This window comes from Mercenaria mercenaria, chromosome 14 (genome assembly GCF_021730395.1).
Source record: "Mercenaria mercenaria strain notata chromosome 14, MADL_Memer_1, whole genome shotgun sequence".
Lineage (NCBI taxonomy): Eukaryota > Metazoa > Mollusca > Bivalvia > Venerida > Veneridae > Mercenaria > Mercenaria mercenaria.
In genome coordinates this window covers 11531442-11540892 of record NC_069374.1, presented here as the reverse complement: position 1 = coordinate 11540892, position 9451 = coordinate 11531442, and positions in this window count along the sequence as shown.

Sequence of the window (9451 nt, the reverse complement as noted above, 5' to 3'; positions counted from 1 at the left end):
TTATCATATTGCTTGTTAACAGTTTGTTTTTATTTAATCAAAATGTTATATGTGTCATTTGATGGCAGGATTTCATAACTGCGGACCGAATGTCGGCGTATACACAACTTCATTCAATAACTTATCGGAATACGCTGAATTCCCCCATTGTTTTACCTGTAAAATACGTACATTAGGGTTTCGTTAAACGATCTTGGAAGAACGTAGTACTAAAAAGCAAGCATCAGAAACGTAAGGTAAAAAGTGCACTTTACTACTTTCGCTTTCAAGTTAAGTTCGACCTTCTGTCATCAACAGACTCAATCAACCCAATTTTACTATTTATTTATTTATTTATTATTTTTTTTTTTTGCTTTGCTGGCTTCGTTCTATGTTTCCACCTGATATTCTTTCTTGGAAAGATGTAATTGTAAAACAACATTTTTAGTTGACAAGTATTTTGATACTAATGTAGCATGTTATAAATTGTTTTACTCATCCTTCAGTTGTAGTATGCTGTAAACAACATTTTCATTGCTAATTGCAAAGTAAAATGTGTTTTGTAACACTGTAAATTTCCAGAAGTTAAGTATAAGGACAAATGTATTTCGTAAATATATGTTACAGATTGTTGCAGCAATTTTAGGTACACGTAATTGCTAACCGATGACAAACGCTTACAAAGCAATAAGCTAATAGATAGATAAATAGATAGATAGATAGATAGATTTATTTCAACATAAAATGTACAATTACATGGCAAGTATAATATTAATACATACAACAAACGATAAATCATATAGCCATCTCAATCAACATTATATGTCATGGTTAACAAATTCAATTCAATCCCATTTCAAATTCAATTCACATTAGAGATCACAATAATAACAATAAGTTAAATTTAAAGGACAAAACATTCTTAGAATTATTCTATAGGTTGTATTACATAAATAAAATTGCTATTTAAAAATTAAAATTAATTAGAAGAAATTTATAAAAGTATATAGGTATTAGCATAAATTATGATGATAATACTAATAATGAGTAAAACATTAATCTGACTTGCCATGAAATATCAATATTACTAGAACTGAACATATTGATACGTACTAAAAAATAAAAATGTTTATAGAACATGTTGTAAAAGTTAAATAGAATTTAAAATTTGTTTCTTAATCCTGGGTGTAAAAGAAGGGGTGGTTCTAGAATCCCTGATATATTGAGGCAAACTGTTCTACAGGGTGCACCCCATAGAGGCAAAAGACTTTTTGCCAAAACCTTTGCCAATAGGAATAGCATTTCTCTTGCTATATATCACATGGACTGTCAAAGTTGGAACCAGCCTTTACCCTGAACCTAGCGGAGTAATTATGGACATCACTGACAGGGGTAAAATTATCACTCATATATGAGGGAGCAGGGTTTGAATTAATTTTAAAAACATGACTAAGAGTTATTCTGGTTCACTCCATCTGCGACAGGTAACCATTTAATATTTGAAAAATGCTCTTTACCTATGTGAGACCTAGGATGTAAACTAAATACAAATCTGATAATATTAAAGTTAGTCGTGCAAATATTGATTGAGATATTTATAGGCATTGTTAAAAGTGAAGGACAAATGCATTAAGTCTTAAACATGTTTTCAGCAGCGTTCAGTTAATTTGTTTTCAACTGCGATTTGCAATAATTATTGCGTCATCAATTGACGCACAGAAGGAGAGGATATATATCTAAGCAGCCTTTTGTAAAATCAATTTGAGACGTAATCGCTTCATCATCAACACTGAATCTTATGTTTGGTTTTATATGACCGTCAAATAGCCAAGAAAGGGAGCAATTAAAGATAGCGTTGGGCAAAATTATTGTTATCTTGCAAATATTCGTACTTTTTTATATTTCGAGATATGGCATTATATATGTCTAAAGCAATGCACATCGATGTTTAAATTCTGTCAAGCAAGTTTTGATACATGTTAACATGTGGTTCTACGGTGGTATATTAAGGACACGCATTTACATTTTAACATTAAATTATCTCGTGCACACGACATCCTATCTCGAGCAAATGACATCTGCGCACGAGATAAGATGTCGTGCGAACGAGATAAGATGTCGTGGACACGAGAAAAGATGTCGTGCGATCGAGATAAAATGTCGTGTGTTCAAGATAAGATGTCGTGTGCACGAGATAAGATGTCGTGCGCTCGAGGTAAGATGGATGGCGTCCGCTTGATGTAAGATGTCGTGCGCTCGAGATAAGATGTCGTGCGAACGAGATAAGATGTCGTCCGAACGAGATAAGATGTCGTGGGCTCGAGGTAAGATGTCGTGCGATCGAGATAAGATGCCGTGGGCTCGAGATAAGCTGTCGTGTGCACGAGATGAGATGTCGTGCGCTCGAGGTAAGATATCGTGCGCTCGAGATAAGATGTCGTGCGAACGAGATAAGGTGTCGTGCGCTCGAGATAAGATGTCTTGCGCTCGAGATAAGATCTTGTGCACACGAGATAATTTGACCTAAAAAAATGCATGTCCTAAACATACCACCATAGGTTTCAGCGTTTTCAGGACCAACAAAAAACCAGCCAAGTCTACACTTTAATGACTTTGTAAATTCAAATGAGGCGTCACGACCATGCCTTCTCATATGACACCAGTACTGTTTTTTTCAGGAAGCGGACTCGAAAGTGGTTACAATAAGCTTGAAGCTTTTATCACAGTCGAGCTAAAACAAATTAGTATAAACTGAACAAAATGAGGCTAAAATAATAAGAAATGTTGCCCTTTTCAACACTTTTGGATTTTTTGACATGATGTTTTAATAGATGTGAGATTCGTTAGAAATGCAACAGTGTCGTTTTTGTTCTAAGAAATGACTGAAATGTAAATATTACAAAATGTACATACCTTTTACCAGATTGATAAAAGATAATTTGCCAGCTATCAAATTATCGTATAAGTAATTAATACTATGGAAGTAACTCTGTCACCTGAATTAAATGACTACGAATTAAGAGACAATTTCGTATCTGTATAGTTCCGGTTACGAGGGTCATTTAATACATGTTATAGTCATTGCTATGAATTTTGTTTGCAGTCTTATATAAATAAATTGTTAAATGGATATCGATTAATTTTCCTCTAATTGTTCCAGCTGCTTTGGTACTTTCTAAAAACGAAATGTCTGTCTTAGAAATAATGTCTAAACATCCGTTGTCACCATATAACTGATAATTGCAAACATTTCATAAAGTGAAAGTAAGACCACTGATATTGTTGTGAATGAGTGTATCCTTACATTTGTGAAACATCGGCCTCATTTATGGATATTGCAAATGTTTAGACTGAGTGATGTACTCAAGTCTCTTGAGGGGAAAGCGAATGTCAGATGCAGTATGCTATAAGTAACATGTATTTTGAACGATCACACCAATCATTAAAAGCAAATACATTAAGCAACAAGAGTGCCAGATTGTCACAATATACGCCCGTCACAGCAAATTTCTTTACTCTAGCACCTGTATTTGCAAGTGGAATTTTAATTTTGTGGTTGTTTAGTAATCATTGTAAGTCATTTGTTTTTCTAAGTCCACAAAAAACACCTTACCAGGTAGAGATACCTTAAAATACACCTAAAATTTGATTATTTATAGTAAAAACTAAGGGAAGATAATCTTACAAAAAAAAAAAAAAAAAAAAAAAAAAAAAAAAAAAAAAGTTCACACAAAAATCTTTACCAGGTAGAGATTGGTCAAAATACACCTCATAAGTGGATGTAGCATGCATGTTGTACTACAGAAAAGTGGTCTCGATTTTTCCCTACGACTAGTAATGAAAAAGTTACAATATAAGCTATTTATAGTAACAACAAAGGGAAGTAATTCTAAAGAAAGGAACTGCGCATGACACTTCATCTCATGATGGTGTATAATTATGCCAAGTTACATCAAAATCCCTTCATGCATGAAGAAGAAATACTTCGGACAAAGTCATTCTTGTATCTGACCTTTGGCCTCTAAGTGTGACCTTGACCTTTGACCTAGGGACCTGGTTCTTGCGCATGACACTCCGCCTCGTGGTTGTGAACATTTTTGCAAAGTTATATCAAAATCCCTCTATGCATGAAGAAGAAATGTTCCGGACAAGGTTTTCATTCTTGTATCATTTGACCTCTAAGTGTGACCTTGACCTTTGACCTAGGGACCTGGTTCTTGCGCATGACCCTCCGCCTGGTGGTGGTGAACATTCGTGCAAAGTTATATCAAAATCCCTCTATGCATGAAAAAGAAATGCTCCGGACAAGGTTTTCATTCTTGTATCATTTGACCTCTAAGTGTGACCTTGACCTTTGACCTAGGGACCTGGTTCTTGCGCATGACACTCCGCCTCGTGGTGGTGAACATTTGTGCAAAGTTATATCAAAATCCCTCTATGCATGAAAAAGAAATGCTCCGGACAAGGTTTTCATTCTTGTATCCTTTGACCTCTAAGTGTGACCTTGACCTTAGACCTAGGGACCTGGTTCTTGCGCATGACACTCCGCCTCGTGGTGGTGAACATTTGTGCCAAGTTATATCAAAATCCCTCCATGCATGAAGAAGATATGCTCCGGACAAAGTCATTCTTGAATTTGACCTTTGACCTCTAAGTGTGACCTTGACCTTAGAGCTAGGGACCTGGTTTTTGCGCATGACACTCCGTCTCATGATGGTGAACAACTGTGCCAAGTTTCATCAAAATCCCTTCATGCATGTAGAAGATATGCTCCGGACAAAGTCTGTGGACGCCGCCCGCCCGCCCGCCCGCTCGCCAGGGCATTCCCATAATACGTCCCGTTTTTCAAACGGGCGTATAAAAACGATCTAATTCCAATGATTAGTATTTTGCAAGCGCGTTTTTTGTCAAACATACATAAAGGTCGTTGCCGCGATATTCGAAATTTAGCTAGTAACAAGTAATGACAAAATACGGCATTATCAATTATTGACAACATCAATTGCAATAGCGTTTCTATGTCTTTGTCTGTCCGATACCATTTTATAAACTTAAAAGCAATCATGCATTGTATCGTTCAAAAGTGGGTACATCTATCTTTTCTGTTGCTTAACAACTCGGTCAAATTAAAAATTTCATTTTTTTTCAAATTTCTTTAGATTTATAGCATAACACCAGGTAAAGTTTATTATCTAATAATTTACAGGCACCGAGCTGTATAGGTTTTGGAATACGTTTCTTGAACTGGAAATGAGTATAAAGACAGTGACTGTATACATTTATTTATTCGGGAAAGATCAAATAATTTGAAAATGTACAAAGATTTATATACCTACGCATGTTTGTCCGACAGGTCACATAATATACATAGAATTTATAATAATCTAAAAAAAAATGTTTAATTTACAAGTAGTGTGTTGTTAAACGCTGATAACACTCAAATGGCTGAGTCGCCAGCGTTGATTTTGGTACATCAGTTCTAAAAGGGTACCGTGAAGGTCAAGGTTTAAGGTAATTCAACCTATGGTTGTACATTATAAATATCCCATATTACTTATTTGGCGATAATTAGATGATAAGTCAGAGTATTAAATTCTCTATTCTTTGTTTTTGGTGTTGGGTAGAATTCTGAATTAATACGTTATGCATGGTTGTATTAACTCTGACAATCAACAAGATACTCCTCTTTAATTCAAACGGGATGCTTTGCAATCAAACCCCATACATTGAGCCTATATTCAGAAACCGCAACAAAGTACTGTTATATATGGCATTACTTCTAAAGATTAACCGCATCAATAACCTAGAGGTAGAGCGGCCGTTTCGAGTGCGGGAGGTCCTGGGTTCGCTTACTAGCCGTGTCATACAAACTACGTGAAAATGGTACCAGTAAATTTTTGCTTGGCGTTCAACATTATATGGTGGCATATTTCTGCATACGATAATCATAAAGTTTTCATGAAAATGTTTTGAACTTTCGCGAAAAAGCAATACTTTTCGCGAAAAATTGAATAAACTTTCGTGAAAGTAGGAGACAGTTTTCGTGAAAATATTATCTTGTTAACGAGACAATGTGTTTAAATAGTGCCCTGAACTGCATAAAGATAGCCCAATAGACCCCTCTACGGAATTAACTGTGTTATATCAACCTCAATCCCCAACCACCACCCCTAAGAGTATCTTACACTTATAGATATTTAATTATAACATTCATATGGGTTACAAAATCTACGGTTGTTTAGCTCCCTTTAATATTTCTGTTCATTCCGTATCTGTTATCGTATGCAGTAATTGGAACTATCGTGAATTTTTTCCACTATGAACAAGTACGGAAGCCTCAAAGGAACTCCAGATGTGAGAAAATTATAACACATGTCGACAAAATGAAAGTGATATAGCAGAATCTTTTTGGTATTCTTGCTTTAAATGTTTCGAATTAATGTGAAAAAACATTGCATTTTGCCTTCAGTTTTCCTGCAAAGACAGAAACATTGCATATTTCGAATACCTCGTTGTCGAAAACTTTTTGTAAACTATTTCTTGAAAAATAAAATTGTGCAGTGCTTAAAATATATTGCAATTCACGTCTAAAATTACTCGCAATCATGCCATTGTTTTAACTTTGAAACTTACGCTTTTTTGCAAAGACAGAAGCACAATTCGCATTTCGTATATTTTTAGTCAACCTATCAATTTTTAACCGGCATCTCGAAACAATAAATGCAAGAAATTGTTACACGCGCATTATAGGAATGCGCTCGTCCGTCCGTCCATCATTCCGACCGTCCGTCCGTTAGTCCGCAACTTTTGTGTCCGGTCCATTACTCTGTCATTCATCAAGGGATTTTATTACTGGCACAAATGTTCCTCATGATGTGACGATGTGTCAAGCGCAAATCCAAGTCCCCTAGCTCAAAGGTCAAGGTCATATTTGGAGGTCGAATGTCAACAGGGCTTTTTTCCTGTCCGATCCATAACTCTGCCATCCATGAAGGGATTTCAATATTACGTGGCACAAACGAACCCCATAATAAGACGTTGTGTCATGGACAACTTTCAGACCCCTAGATCAAAAGTCAAGGTCACACTTGGCAGTCAAATATTAACATGGTATGAGGAGGGTGTGTTTCGTGTTCTGTCCATAACTCTGTCATTTATCAAGGGATTTTAATATTACTTGGCACAAATGTTCCCCATGATGAGATGATGTGCCATGGGTAAACCCAGGACCCCTATTTTAAAGGTCATGGTCACATTTGGAGGTCAAACGTCGATATTTTTTTTTCTTTCCTGTCCAGAACTCTGTCATCTATCAAGGAACTACAATATAACTTGGCATAAATGTTCCCCATGTCGAGACGACATGCCATGGAACACCTAGACGATCAAATGTCAATAGGTTTTTTTTCCTGTCCAGTCTATAACTTTGTCATGCAAAAATCAAAAAAAATTTAATATTACTTGACACAAATGTACCCTATGATAAGCTGATTTGTCTTTTGCAACACCCAGACCCTAACTTAAGAGTCAAGGTCACACTTGGAAGTCATATGTAAAAACTTTGTCCGGAGCATTTCTTCTTCATGCAATGAGGAATTTTGATATAACTTGACACAAATATTCACCTCATGAGACGTAATGTCCTGCGAAAGGACCAGATCGCTAGGTCTAAGGTCAAGGTCACATATAGTGGTCAAGGGTCAAGTTCAAGAATTACTTTGTCCGGAGCATTTCTTCTTTATGCATGAATGGATTTTAATATAACTTGACACAATTGTTCACAACCATGAGACTGAGTGTAAGTGGCAAGAACCAGGTCCCTATGTGTAAGGTCAAGGTCACAGTTAGAGGTAAAAGGTCAAAATCAAGAATGACTTTGTATTTAGCATTTCCTGCTTCGTGCATGGAGTGATTTTGATGTAACTTGGCCCAAATGTTCGCCTTCATGATGCACCTTTGCTTATAGAATTACATCCCTTTGCTGTTACTACAAATAGCTTATATTGTACCCTTTTCATTACTGGCCGTAGTGAAAAATCGATTACACGTTTCTGTGGTACAAGGTGCATGTTATATCCAATATTTAGGTGCTTTTATTACCTATCTCTTCCTGGATAGGAGTTTTGTGTAATATTATTATATAGATTTACTGTGGTGTAGTATTCTTTGTGGTCACTATAACTATCGTAAATGATATCGTTTTTTATAAAAATTAGTCATAGGTGTTAGCGTAATGATTTGTTTTACGACAGGTGTGTATTGTGACATTCTGGCACTAATGTTTATATTTACAGACGTTGTGAAACAATCATTGTGTTATAACATATTATATTACAATATTGTTTATACATCATTGTTAGATATCGGATCATTAGAGTAGTAGAGAAAATTAGGTGCCTTCCAGTAGGGGACTTTGTATTGCATGGCAATACTTCATTCACTTGTTAAATCAAAAATGACTGTCATTGAGTGATCATTATTATATTTTGTAGAAAGAAAACATTCGAAATGTAAGACTATATGCTTTTAAAGGTTATTTATGCATTGTGTGACCAAAATCGGATTCGAAGATCCTCCATGTCTGTACTTGTATGGGTGAATGAGAAACACAAAACGTATGTGAATTTATATACTATTCAAAATTTGATAAGGGCCACTTTTGTAATCTGTAACTAGTATTGTTTAAGTTAACACACTGAACTGTTTATGATATATTAAGTTTTGTTTGTATTGTGTATTTGATAAAATCGATTTAGTAGTCATCTGAGTTGAGTTATTTAACTAGAACATGAATGTAAAAACATCTAAGCGGGAAAGCTTGAAAATGCATAAGTAAGCGGAAATTTGTAAGTGTTTCTTTTTCCAAATGCTGCATGGAATAAGTTTCAGTATGTTGTATGATGTCCACGAGCATTTTATTTAATTACAGTCTGACAGCGCCTAGGCATGCTGTGAATTAGCCGGTTGATCTTTAATTGTGGAATTCTGTTCCATTCCTCGTGTAAGGCAGCACTAAGTTCTGCAAGGGGGGGGACAGGATATAGCCGTCTGAAGCATGTCCCAGACATGTTCAATTGAATTGAGGTCCGGGGATCTGGCAGGCCAAGACAAAAGCTCGATTGTTTCAGGTGCAAGGTATTGGTTAGTGAGGCTGGCAGTGTGTGAACGAGCATTATTTTTTGCGTATGTGCGTACATATATATCAAGAATCTCGCGAAAATACCTTTCTGCTGTAAAGGTACCGTTATTAACAATATGGAGGTCAGTTTTGCCATTGAAACGTATTCCTCCCCATACCATGACAGACCCATCACCATATCGGTCGTGGTCAGAGATGCAAGCAGGTGCAAAACGTTCATATGGTCTTCTCCACACTCTGACAGGTCTATCTGTGAAGTCTAGACAAAATCTAGACTCATTAGTAAACAAAACTGGGGTCAAATTGCGGAGTCTTCATTGCACATGGTCAAGG